The sequence below is a fragment of the Canis lupus genome, chromosome 25, assembly GCF_003254725.2.
Source record: "Canis lupus dingo isolate Sandy chromosome 25, ASM325472v2, whole genome shotgun sequence".
NCBI classification, from domain to species: Eukaryota; Metazoa; Chordata; class Mammalia; order Carnivora; family Canidae; genus Canis; species Canis lupus.
The window spans coordinates 36,242,799-36,256,699 of NC_064267.1; the positions used below are offsets into that span (position 1 = coordinate 36,242,799).

Sequence of the window (13,901 nt, forward strand, 5' to 3'; positions counted from 1 at the left end):
GCTGGAAGATTCAGAAGTCAGATTCTACAGTTGTCTGCCCCCCTCCCCCTAGAGCCTGCTCAAAGTGCTTAATTAACAAATCTCCAGAATCAGGAAATTGTTTACTTGGCTTCCTCAAGAACTGTTCTCTAAGGAGCGCAAAGCACTGCTAATAGATTTTTTTGTTGTTGCCTCCATCCATCAAGCAACGCGCCCCCCCCCCCGCCCCCATTCCAAAGTTGCTTCATCCCTACCCTCTGGGGATCTGACTCTTATTCAGAGAACCCAGGAGAGCCCTTCTAGCTTCTCTAAGCATGTCTGCCCCACCAGTACTATACCCTACCCCCACAAGGATGGAGATCCCTTTTAATTAAAGAATGGGTAGGGAGACACATTTGCAGATCCAGCTTTGCAGGGAGAATTGGGTCTTCCATGCTCTTGGAGAATGCTCAGCCACTCACACACACACTTGCATTGCATTTATTTCTGCAGCTCTCTCCCTGCTGAGAAGAAATCACAGTGCCTTGAAACCTGTGGTAATCAGAAACAGAAATCACCTGCTGGTCTTTGGCACATCTCCCTTTAGCCACAATCAATACTTGGACACTAATCATGGGGTACATCCCCCATACTACTCTCAACTACTACAGAACCCTGGCCCCTGTTTAACTTGCTGCCCTCTAAACTACTTGTCCACTGTCCCTACAGGGTCTTCTAGGCCTCTGGCTACTTGGCCAAATGCCTGGACTCTTGGTCCATCTTCTGGTCTATCTGTTCCCATTGAGGTCTTAAATAAGAAGACTCCTCCTGACACACTGTATCTAGAGAGAACTTGGGGGCATGCCTCAAGGCATCACTTGGGGACAAGAGGCAAACCTTAGCCCAGGATACAGACCATGGCACAGAGATAAAAATTATAATTATCATTGTTGGTTAACATTTATTGGCACTTACACCATGCCAGACAATTTATATTCATCATTACATACAATCCTAAAAATGATTCTCTCATGCAGATGCTACTGCAGAGTGATTGTTAAATCTAAACACATGGTTAATGCTATTTTATCATGGACTATTATGTGCTTTCCATAAATGATTTGTTATACATTTGCCTGTGTTTCCAGAATTGCAATTACACTTGATTATTATGCCAATTTTATAGATGAGAAAACTGAGACTCACAGATATCCCTGTAATAAGAGAATATGCCCTTAACTCTGTGCTGCGTACAATTTCCCTTCTTGCTACCCCAGAACACTGCCCTGCTGTGCACTTGTAAGACATTGGGGAAGCCCCATTTAGAACTTATCTTGAGGGAGAAAGTCTCATGGAGGCATGGAAGTTTCAGAAGTTGAAGATCTTAGAATGTTAAAGAGCCTTTATCAGATCTGAATATGGTGGTTCTCAACCATTTTGAACTCTAAGAATCCAATTAAAGCTATTGACCCTCTCCTCTCAAGAAATGCACACATCTACATATACAGTCATGTACCTTCTTGAGGTTCTTGGAGCCCCAGAGGCCCAGCCTTGGGTATTGGCTGGCACAACCTTTTGCCACTTTTCTCTATGTAAATGCATATCCTGTGTCTATCTGGCCTCTTCAACCAGTCCAGGCTAGATTAATTTAGTGCTTCCTGCCTAGTCCAAATTCTTCCTTGTGCAAACATGGAAATGGACCCAGAGAAATGAGATTTTCTGCCCAACATCACATAGTCAATAGGACTGGCAGAGAAGGCCTAGAGCCAGGGTGGATCATTCCTTTTGGATCACTTAGGTTGCTAGAAGTGTCCTGGGCCTGGTCAAGGCATGTAGGTTCAGTGCTGAGCAGTCCTTTCCCACCTGAGGAGAGCAGCTACTCCTAGTGGGATGTCGGTCAGCCACATCACTCACAGTGAGGACCATGGCCCCATGGCCCCATGGGGGTCTCCTAAGGAGCTTGGAGAACCACTGGGCTCTCAAGGTTTTCTTGCTGCCCCATGCTGCCTCCTCTCTACTAGCCCACCACAACCTTCTTTGAGGGCCTCAGTATGGAGCCCCCAGTCTACAAGACTCAGGAAAAGAGCTCAGAGAGGCTCCTTCATGGAAGAATGAGACAGCCATCCAGGAGAGATATTGAGTCCCTGGGGTTATGAGTACCCACTTCCTTCTAAAGAAGGATCACCACAGTTTTCCCCCACATTGAAGTTATTCAGCTGGAAACCATATTTGTCAGCTCTGGAAGGATTCCCTGACCTAGAGAATAGGGGCTGGCCTGGTCTGGACTTGAGTGTTCCTATAGTAGCACTCATTCCCCTGGTTCCTTGGTTTTCCTTTTAACCTCCATATTGCAACCCTCAGCTCAATGTTCCATATATAGCAGGTGCTCTGTAGACATTTCTACCTCTGGCACTGGCCCTGCAATTCACATCAGGAAAGTTTTGGGTACTGCTCTACATGCAGGCATGCATGCCTCATCCTTCCTCCCATCTGCTTTCTGCTTTTTTCTTCTTTGCCTCTGCTGGAAGGTTGAAGCGACTCAGGCTGGGATGGGCTCATTATGGTGGTGCCAGAAGCCTGCTGATGTCAGCCATAAATATTAACAGCCCTTGTTATGAACCCCCCTCTGCGCTGCTGCTTCAGTCCACGTTTACACAGTAAACAGTGCAGTTAGTTTATTTGATCAAGGGAGTGATCTTCAGAGTAGCTAATAGCCTGCTCCCACTCAGTGGAGCTTTTCTGGCTGCTCAGGGGGGTATAGCTGCAGGGCCAGGCTGCTCTAGTGAGCCAGGGGCTGGGCCCTGGGGATGCTGGGGCCAGAGCCACCTGCCCTGGAGAGCAGGGGGGACAGCTCTCCTGGGAAGAAGCAGCCTCGAAACCTCCTCCAGGGCAGCAAATTATGTCACTTATCCACTCTTGGCTGCTGAATCTGGTTTTAAATTATGAATTGATACAGGACACTGGTTTCCCTCATTGGTTTAATGGAGAAATGGAAGTGAAATACAAATGGGGTATTAGCTTCTTCTTTTATTTTATTTTTCAAAGCTGGCCTCAGAGACTCTACAGTTCCATGTCCCCAGGCCCCTTCCAACAGAGTTACAGAGTCATGGGGAGTATCCTCACTGCAGTGTGGGCTACAGTGGACTGCCGAACACCAGGTAGTCTATGACCTGACAGGAGGTGTGGCATCAAGGACTCAGGGATTTGATTTGCACAGCCTGATGCTAGGTCCTGGATGGGTATTGAGAGAAAGGGATGTTAACGTGCAGCTCCAGGTCAATTGCAATATATGACTTTGGAAAATGAAAGGAAGTAGGCATGCATCATCCCAGATATCAGAGTTGAGCAAGAGGAGAAGAAGACATGATGGGAGAGTTCTTAAGTGGCCTGGCTAGGGGAAGAGAGGGTGATGCAGAAGTTTCTAGAACTGCCTCACTATATGAAAGGGAAGTTTCTCCTTGCTCCTATGGACTCCAATTTGATTCATTCTCTATTGCCTTCTCCTGCCAACCTCTTCCTTTCCCAGCCTTCCTAGCAGGAGTTTCTGTGTGTGTGTGTGTGTGTGTGTGTGTGTGAGAGAGAGAGAGAGAGAGAGAGAGAGAGAGAGATGAGGTCTTGCTTTTGTACTCTGGGAATATTAGGGTGAGCTCTGGGTACTCACTGACAGCCAATTCACAGACTTCCCCTATATCCAGCCTCTGCTTCAACTTTCTTACCCAGCATGGCAGCTCCTTGTTTGTCCTGGCCAGTCCTTCCTAGACCCCAGCTGGCTTGTTTGGAGCCTGGTCACTGTGCCGAGGTCCCATCCATGTGGTTGGAATCTTGCTCTTGTCCAAATACATGCATCTATCAGTTTTATTTCCAGTGCAACCAACTGACTCCTCTTTCTCCAGGCCTCGCGTGGATACTGATGATCACCTGAGCTACTTCTGGATCCAACAGAAGCATTGGATACTGCCTTCACCTGCTGGATCCTGCTCAGGGAGGTCAGCCTTCAAACCAGAGCAGGATTCCATAAGTGTTCATCTTCATCTCCTGTCAGGCCTGCCTCACACCTGAGCTGACCCCAGCTGCAGTATCTTTCTTCCTTCCCTATTCAGAGAGAAGGAAGGGCCCCATGGACCAGGCCCTTATATGGTCATGCTCTGATAGGAAAATGGAAATATGTTATAGTCAGACCTCATTGCAGCTGGGTGGTAGAGTGTAATCCCTAGTAAAATGAAGAAGGAGGCAACAGCCCTTAGGTATAACCCTTTTGTTGCATTGACTATTTCACCCTACCAAGCCTTATAGAATGGGCTTAATTATAGCATGTATCTCATTTACACTTAACAAGGATTTGAGTACCTACTATGACCCTAGCCCCACCAACAGCTACTGGGGATCTGCGTTAAAAAACCCACACAGCCTGCCTCACCACGCGTACCAAACACTGGTGTTGACCTGAGGATTACATGTAATGAAGAATGTAACTTGCCATCTGTTGTTTTTTGTGTGTAACTCATGTCCTCCATTTTTTTTCCTGCAATATGAACCCCAATTCACCTTAGATACAAGTCATTCCCAATTATTATTATTATATCCCTTAAAGCTGCCAATCCTAGTGCTCCACCCCTTGGTTGCTGACCACCCAAGCTTTGCAAATCACTCGTTGCATATTTTTGGCCATGTGATTGGTCCAGGATGAAGTATATGACCCATGTGATGCCATCTAGAGTCCTTCCCTGAGCATTTTTCTTCTGAAGTTAGGGTTTATACCCTGCCCTTTTTGCCCTTTGATGGCAGCTCTAAAATCAGGCCTTCAGTACTGCAGGTGGCACTGCCCTTCCTTGCAAAGGATTCTGGGGTAATGACCCCCAACCTGGACTGAAGTGAGAGGACGGATACAGAGCCAGAGGGCCAGGCCTGCTGCTGCTTCATCCCTGGGTCCATCAGCCTTAGAGGGTGCAATTCCTCTTGCCTTTTCAAAGTTTAGTTGAAGAACCAATGATTTTCCTTTCCTGTGTCTAAGCTACATTGTGTTATTAAGTATGTTACTTACAACTAGAAGGCTTCTGATTAGTATAAATGCAAATACAATGGCTTCAAATAATGAGCATTCAGAAATGTTAGTTACTCTCCCTTACGAAGGGAGAATGGGTAAAGGAAAAGTAGGATGAAGAAATAGGAAAGATCTGGAAAGAGAGAGTGCCATATTCCTTGCTGTGTCTTTGGTTTAATAAGAATGAGGAAACAGCATTTCATAAATTCATTCATTTCATGTATCTGTAGGCATTGAATCTCTATCATCTATTTATCTATCTATCTATCTATCTATCTATTTATTTATCTATCTATCTATCTATCTATCTATCTATCATTATCTATCTACCTACCTAATGTTTTCTTGAGATCTCACCCATCCAGCTGAACTGAGAGTAAAAGGATTTTTAAAATTCTTCAAGATTGCTCAATAGAGTGAGAGAATGGACATTGGTGTGGCTCTGTGAGTTTTCTAGGAGTGACACCAGTGGACCATTTCCAGGAATGGGAGGTGGGTGTGCTGAGGCATAGGGAAAGCCCAGAAGGCAGCAGCTGGGGGAAAAAAAAAAAAGTATGTTCCTCACACATTTTCTCTTCCCTCTCCTTCACTTTTCCTTAATTCACTTGAGTCATATTGCTCTTTTCCTTTCCTCTGATTTCCTCCCCCCCTCTTTTCTCTCATCCATATCCTTGCTATCCACCCCTACTCTGCCCTCTGAGGTTGTGCAAAAGAAAGTATCAGACTCACTCACCATCATTCTGAACAAACACCTGTTCTTATGACTTAACATATCTCCTCTTCTGCCTTCATGGATCATTTCCATTGCAGGGAATTCTGATATGGGGTTTCAGCCTAGAGTGGCAGGTAAATCAGTTGGCAGGTAAACCAGTTGGTTCAGCATGTCAGGAAACGATAGCAGAAGAGCAGACAACCACTGATCCTCAGTTAGAAGCCTCCCACTTCCAGGGATCTGCAGCCTAATTCACAGAAGGGAAAGAAAGAAGAACGCTTCCTTACTCAGGGCAGGACAGCAGGCTTCCAGCTCTGGGTGAGATTTGCAGTGTCTTGCTGGTCCATGCCTTATTGGCCATGTCTAGAATCAATGGTAATGAGAAAGGAACTAGTCTATAGCTCATAGGGTCATGGCCAGTGAATTAAGCAAACATGAAGGAAGAAATGGAGTGATCATAATGACATGAGATCTACAGAAACACCTTTCTATCACCTATATGAGAGGAGTGAAAGGAAGCATATCACTGAGTGTCACTTCACTTAGCCTCTCTGAACTTTAGTTCTTTTTCTGAAAGATACAGGCAATAATATCCACTGCAGAGAACTGGAATTAAATGAAATAACCCAGGTGAAAGCACTTAATGTGGCACACACAATGAATGTAAACTGAGTCTGGATATGTTCTTACTGACTTACTGCATATACACAGAACTTCTAGGTGTGTGCTGAACTCAGTTCAGATTTACTCCAGTCTTTTTCAATGGCTGGAGAAACAGGCTGCAAGGCTAGCTGTGAGTCACCCTTGCCCAAGCCTCAGTGGTCAGAGAAAGGTTTAGATCTATTCACAGTAGCCTAGCTACTCAGGACAGTGGACAGCTGACCCCCACAGTCTGAAATTTCTTGATAAGAACAATATGGAGTCTACTGGTGGCTCACCTGAATTGACTGGAAAGTCCAAACATAGCATCCTACCTTATTTCTGAGTATTTTATTCGAGGGAGGATATTCCTGATGCATGCAAACAGAAAGGGCTACATAACAACTTAATTCAAAATACAATTGTCCTATACGCAGAAAAGAAACAGGGTTAGTAAGGATGGAAGGCATAGTGATATGATCATTTAAAATGTATGGAATTGAAAGCTAGATCCTAGCTCTAATCTTACAGTGCCACTGTAATCCAAGTGACCATGGATGTGCCTCAGTTTCCCCCTCTACAAAATAAGAATGATAATAACCCTTGCCCAGCCTATCTTACAAGGCCAAAGTGAGGACCATGTGAGATAACATAACCAGAGTCACTTTGCAAAATACTGTACACATAGTAGTTGCTGTCTTCAGTGTGGAATGTGAAGAAAACAAGCAGAAGTCCTACAAAAGCCTGTAACTGTTGCAAACAATTTTATGGTGAATATCTCAGACATCAAAGTTTGGGCTCATCACTTCAGACATCTTACCCATAGGAAACCATTCTCATGAAAGGAAGAAACCAAAAGATTTCTTCTTTCCCACCTCTACTCTGCAGATGGAGATGTAAAACAAGGCAAAGCCATCTTGCTGGCTTCCTGGATGGAGCATGCTGGGATGGGGAAATAGCTATACCTCTCTCTGCTCATGGTGGGTTCAGGAGCCTCTGGTGATACCTGTATATTTCACCCAAAGTGACAGGGACCTTGTTAGCCGTCCTTGCATTGAGGAACTTGATGGATGGAACTCCTGGGGAGAATGTGGCGGCCGTGATCTGCCATAAAGATGATGAATCACATTTTTTTTCTTAAATGATTACTGAAAACTTTATAGCTAGCCAAAGCTGGCTTTCTCAGAGCCCCTGGAGGAGCTCTTTTAAAAGTGTCATTTAATTAATAAGGAGGTTATTGACTGCTGTCATACACGGAGTGCTGCACAAGGGCTAGGTAAGAAAAATTGACCGAGGACCACAGATGCTTGGAGGACAGCAGGGTTGGGGCCAACAGAAGAAAGCTGGACCCCTCAAAACCCTGCAGAATGCCCATTATGGTTCAAACAGTCATCATTTACCAGGTTTCTTCAGAAGTGAAAGGGACATTCCCATTGATAACCTCGTCTAAAAAATTCACACTGTCACTTTGAAATTAAAAGAGAGACAGTATGGGGCACCTGGATGGCTCAGTTGGTTTAGTATCTACCTTGGGCTCAGACTGTGATCCAAGAAGTCTTAGGATCAGCCTGAGTCAGGCTCCTTGCTCAGTGGCTAGTCTGGTTCTCCCTCTCTCTTTTACCCTCCCCTTTGCTTGAACTCTTTCTCTTTCTCAAATGAATAAATAAAAAAATCTTTAAAAAAAAAAAAGAGAGAGAGAGAGAGAGACAGTGTGATATGGTTTAGTTCTCCTGACTGAAAGTTAAGGGACAAGACCCTTCTGTAATGCAGGCAACTCTTAAGAGAGTTGCTTACCCTCTTGTGTTAACTAAAATGATAAAATTGGACAAAGTGATCTTTAGGATTCCTACTCAAAACTTCTATTTTATTCTGAATTACTCAGGAAGGAGAGGTATAAGACCACCACCACCACCAACAACAACAAGTCAGTGTAACTTTTAGGCATGTGAATTGTAATTTATGGATCAAGGGAATGTAGCCATCTCATTGCTTTTGGTAGATTTTAGCCAATTCTGGATGCTACATTTATATAGGATATTGATAAATCGTAATTCATCTTTAGAGAATATTACAGAGAGAGTTCAGAATGCCATAGCTTTAAGAAATAGTTGTTGGGCCCAAAATGTTGAATGTGGAGCACTATAACTGCCATGCCCATTGCTTGTCTGTATAAAGCTTTTGGCAAAGAAGAGAACAACACCATTTCGAGAAAAGGGCAGTGCCATACCAGGTTTTTCACCCACTCTTCCCCTATATATTCCCTTGTTTAGGGTACAACTTACACCAGTGTATGTGGCAACCTTGAAGATAGCAAGCCTTGAGTTATTTAGGAGCTGTCATGGAACAGGGCATCATTTTTCTGTTTCCATACAGAGCTAAATTCTGGGCCACTAGTGGGAAAAAGTTATAAAGAGATAGTGCTAGGCTTAAGAGAGAATTTTCTAATGACGGCTGTAACTCTACTAGAAGCATTAACAAATCTAAAGAAAGAGTTTGTTGATCTGAAGAGAATTGGTCAGCTAGGAAAAAATAAGAAAACGGATTCCCCAAATCAACCAGTGGTACTAATAGAACAGAAGATTCTCACCCAAAAAAGTATCCCATTATAGTGGCAGACTGTCTTAAATGTGGAAATAGATGACAGGAGCTGAAGGCAGTATACTTTCTGTATTCCTGACCTGTGTGCCAGATTAACCCCATTGCAAGATAGTGGATCAGGTTGTGTTTGTTTGATGCTGTTAAATGTGTTGTCCCTCTGACTTCCTTTGTTCTGATTCCAAGCTCTCAAGAAAACTTTTTAATTGTAACTTGGCCCAATGTATGGGTCTACTTATACAGGCAGTTTCTGGAATACTTGCATTTCTTATTGTAAATTTCAATCTGACTGTAATTTGGGTCTTCAGAGACTTTAGATAATTCAAGCTTCTGTAAACTAGTAATTTGAATTTCTGGTTATAGACATCAGTCTATTGAATGCATTTTCTTTTTAAATAAGGGTGGAGTGAAATATGCCATATTAAAAATAAACCACCTTCCACTGACCAGATCTGGCTCACCATATTCTGAAGTAGGGAAATGTGCTACATCTGCTTTTTCAGAAGAAGCAAGAAAAGAATAGGTAGTGCATTCTGGGAAACATGAATTTTACCTGAAATGCCTTGTCTTCCCAAGAAGACTGCTCCTTTCATCTTTGTTCTCTTTTATTGCTAACTAGGAAACCTCTAATAAGTCAGCAATATGATCATTCATTTATCAGAGTTGAGGGACCCTCCCTTGACTTAAATTCTAATTTCTTTCTTCCTTTCCGTTCATTCATATTGGGTTTCAGTTCTATTCTCAGGTACATGCTCACACACTTCATCCTTTAATAAGTGCTTATTATATTAAATTGAAGACACAGAAGGCATCTGGCCCCAGAGGCCTCCTGACTTGTGGTTCCAATGCGGCTCTTACCTCCTATTCTCCAACAGGAAACTCCATCTGTATGGCATCCATGGGAAGATCCCCAACATTTTGGGAAAAACTTCAAAGACTCAGTCAACAGTGGTAAATTCTAGGAGCTGCTTTCAGGTCTATCACTATGTCTGCTTCCCAGGAGCCCAGCCACAAGGGCAGGGGGAAAGCAAGGTTGTCAAGTAGGAGCATGAAAGTACAGGAAGTGGTCTTGAACTGGAAACATGGCTTATCACCTCCTGTAATTTCAGACTGAACAAAACCTAGCTAGTTGATACATACAAAAGATTTATTCAAATAAAATACACCTGTGCTTATACTATAAAGATACTGAACCTGTACAAGAAAGAAAACACTTGTCATGTTAGATGAAATAGAAAAAGGTGGTGGCAGGTAATGATCATGATAATAGGCTCCAGTTGAGAAGCACTGAGGTTGATTCAGTGATGTGAATCACTGGCTTTGAAGAATCACAATTATGATTGGGCTGTACCCCAATGGGCCGAGGCTCTAGGTCAGTCTCTGGCTGACCAGAGTGTGTGAATGGGTGAAGGGGGCCCCAGGAGAAGACACTTCCAGTCCGTTCACAAAAGCAGGTGAGATTTCTAACACAAGTCAGAGAGGGTGGTACTCAGCTACTCCAGTGGTAAGATCCCAAAGTGTTGTGGGAAGAACTGTGACTCTACATAGAACTGTATCTAGGTAGACGCTAATGGTCTGTCTTAGAGGAGCACTTATGGAGAAAGACAATTTGAGCAAGGCACTTTGCAGTTTCTCTCCTATTTGGAAAACCATAGTTTGGTGAGGAGATAGGCCAAACAACTCTCGCCCACCAATGGGTACCTGCAAATTTTGTATTAAAAATATATTTTCTTTAAATTGTTGGTCATTAGGAAGGTAAGGGAAGTCCTTGTAAATTAGAAGGCGACAAGAAAGTGACTCTATGTAGGTGGGCATGTCCTGGAGCTGGCCTTCTCTGGAGAGATCTACAGATCCTTGCTTTCCTAGAGAATCTACTTTAATGGGATACTAGAGTATTGAAGGACAGGAGATGAAACCTAGGGCTTGGGTATGGTAGGAGGTCAGATAAGAGGATCTCAGAAGAGAGACCTGCTGGGGGGGGTGGGGCATCACTTGTGTATTACAGAGTACTACTGAGTAAGAGACACCTACAACTCCTCAGTGACACACAAAAAATAATTGTTTCTTACCCACATATCTAGCCTGGCAGCCAGGCCGTTCTACTGATCTTGGCTAAGCCCACTCAAAGGTATCCAGTTCATCTGTCTATCCACTAGGATCTTGTTAGATGGGGCAACTAGAATGTGTTTGTTCTCCTTCTTGTTTCTCCTAGCCTATGGTTGGGGCCAGGGGCATGGCTCTCTCAAGGCAATTTGCCAGAGGGCAAGAACAACAAATAGAACTGCCCTTGCACTTCTTCAAGGCACAAGCAGAGGTGGCACAATGGGTAACATCCCATTGCTTGAAGAAAGTCACACAGCTAGGATGATAGTCAGAGGGGCATGGCATAGGGTATGTATATTGGGAGGTGTAGGGGTTGAAGAGCTTCCCCCTAAAATTCATGTCAACTAGAACCTCAAGATATGATCTTATTTGGAAATAGGGTCTTTGCAGATATAATTCGTAAGGATGCCAAGGAGAAATTATCCTAGATCTGGGGAAAGAAGGGTTAAATCCAATGACTGTTAACCTTATAAGAAAAGGAAAGGACACAGAGACACACAGATTAGGAGGCCATGGGCCATGTAAAAGCAAAGGCAGAGACTGAAGCGATGCCACCACAAACCAAAGAACACCTGGAGCCACCAGAAACTGACAAAGCAGGGGTGGATCCTCCCTTGGAGGCTTTGGAGGGAACATGGTTCTGCCAATATCTTGATTGCAGACTTCTGGCTTCAGAACTGTGAGATAATATTCTTCTGTTGTTTTCAACTGCCAAGTTTGTAGTAATTTGCTCCTGCAATCCTAGGAAACTGATACAGGAGGGGTGAAGAAATGAGGCCATGATACAGTCAATTAATCAAAGAGGATAAACTCAAAGCAGCTAGGCAGAAAAAAATGGGGAGGGGCAGGGATTGGGAGCTTCCTTGGCCTTGTATCTGGGTATAACAAAAACTAAAGTTTTCTCAGAGAATTTCTAACTAAAAACTCCCCTTTGGTGAGGTAAGGGCTGAAACTCCTATGATCTTTGTATAACACACCTCACTGTGCACACACATTCCTGAAAAACCCCGCAAAGTCTAAATGCAAAGTTAAATTTTAAGCGGCTGCAAATTAGAAGTGCCCCCCGCCCCCCAGATGCTTGGGAGAAGTAAATTCTCTGTAGAGGAACATACATTAAACACAGATCTCAAAGAATTCCTTCATATAAGTGCCAAAGAATATATGTTCCTAACAGAAAATCACTCATTGTACAAGATAAGCAAGAGCCAACAGAAATGTTCAAGCCACAGAATCAGACCAGTAAGGATAATGGTTATAAGAAACAGAAACACAAAATAAGTCCATTTAACATGTGTTGTAGGTTGAATTGTGTCCTTCCACAAATTCATATGTTGAAGCCGTAGTCCTCAATGTGACCATATTTGGAGATGGGGACCTTAAGGAGATAATTAAGGTTAAATGAGGTCATCTGGTGGGTCCTAATCCAGGACCACTGATGTTCTTATAAGGAGAGGGATTTTGGACACACAAAGAGAGACTGGGGATGTGTGTGCACAGACCAGAGTCCACATGACCCCTCAGCAAGAAGGCTGCTATCCTTTGGCCAAGAAGAGAGGTCTTGGGAGAAACCAAACCTGCTGAAACCTTGATCTTGGACTTCTAGCTTCTAAAACTCTGAGAAAACAAATTTCTGTTGTTTAAGCCATGCGGTCTATGGTATTTTATTATGATAAGCTAATTAGCAAACTAATACAACACATTTAGAGAAATAAATGTGAGGTTTGTCAGTATGGCTTAGAAATCAAGAATTACTGAAATCAACAATCAAGTTTAATAAAAGAAACAAAAGATAATTCTAGAGATTAAAAACATAATAACTAGAAACTAAGTCAGTAACAGATCACACTCAATCATAAACTTGTTGATGATCTAAAGAATACCAGAACACAGCTGGTATTATACAGAGAGACAAGATGCTGGGGAATAAGAGAGACTTAGTGACTCCGAGCATAGAGTGAGGAAGTTCAGCCTACATTTAATCATAATTATAGAAGGAGAGACAAGAAAGAATGAGGAGTAACTGATTATCCCTGGTTGGGAGTGGTGGCGAACTCTGCTGGTGGTTTCTAAGGGCAGGCATGACACAAGTGATGATGTGTGATATGGATCTACATCATAGTGGCCAAAAAAAAAAAAAAAGTCAGGGAGGGAACAGGAATGAAAACAGTGGAAAAGCATATCCAAAGCTGTAGTGGCATGAGAAAGCGTGATATTTCAGGGCATGGTGAGAAGTCTTGGGTAATGGGTACCGTAGGGTATGTCAGCATGTGGACCATATGTGCTCAATTGGAGACAGGATTTGAAGGTTGGCAGGTAGAGAATATCAGATGGAAGGGATTTGTCACCTACACTAAGGAATCTCAGGCAGTATCCTGTAGGTGATGGGGAGTCAATGGAAATCTTTAAGCAAGGAAGTGGCATGATCAGCTTTGCACTTGGGAAGATAAAGCACCTAGAAGAAACTCAATACAGGCTTGTGGTTTTGATCAATGTAGGCTGCTTATATGGATCCATTTGTTCTTAGAAGGCTGTGGCTGGGATGAGCTTAAGGCATTCTGGATCCATCTTCTGCAGAGAGGACTCCAGAAAGGCTCTCTGCTTTAGAGTAGACCAGGTTCAAAGTTGGTAAATTAAAAGTGATGACCTCGGGTGCTCTGGAGCTCTAAGGAGCCTCACAAAACATCATTCACATTCTTCCCAAGCTTCTCTTCCACAGTGGAGACCTACTAAGGTGGCCTTGACTAGGAAGGTGTTTCCTCCACCCAGGGGCCAGCCTCTGGCACACCCTGCTCTAGACCCATTCTGGGAGTCCCTGCCAGACCCCAGGTCACTCTCAGAACCTTTCCCTTATCC

General features: G+C 43.5%; 1 long non-coding RNA gene across 2 annotated transcripts; it reads right to left on the bottom strand.

Moving 5' to 3' along the window:
- Positions 1-226: 226 nt before the first annotated feature.
- On the bottom strand, positions 227-11,976 carry LOC118355496 (uncharacterized). 2 transcript variants are annotated; one of them, XR_004818058.2, is made up of 3 exons: positions 8,633-11,976; positions 5,733-5,958; positions 227-510 (listed from the first exon to the last, which is right to left on the bottom strand). It is a non-coding gene; the product is annotated as an uncharacterized LOC118355496 (long non-coding RNA). The 2 variants fall into 2 exon arrangements; XR_004818057.2 differs by having other exon boundaries at positions 5,733-7,454.
- Positions 11,977-13,901: the final 1,925 nt, after the last annotated feature.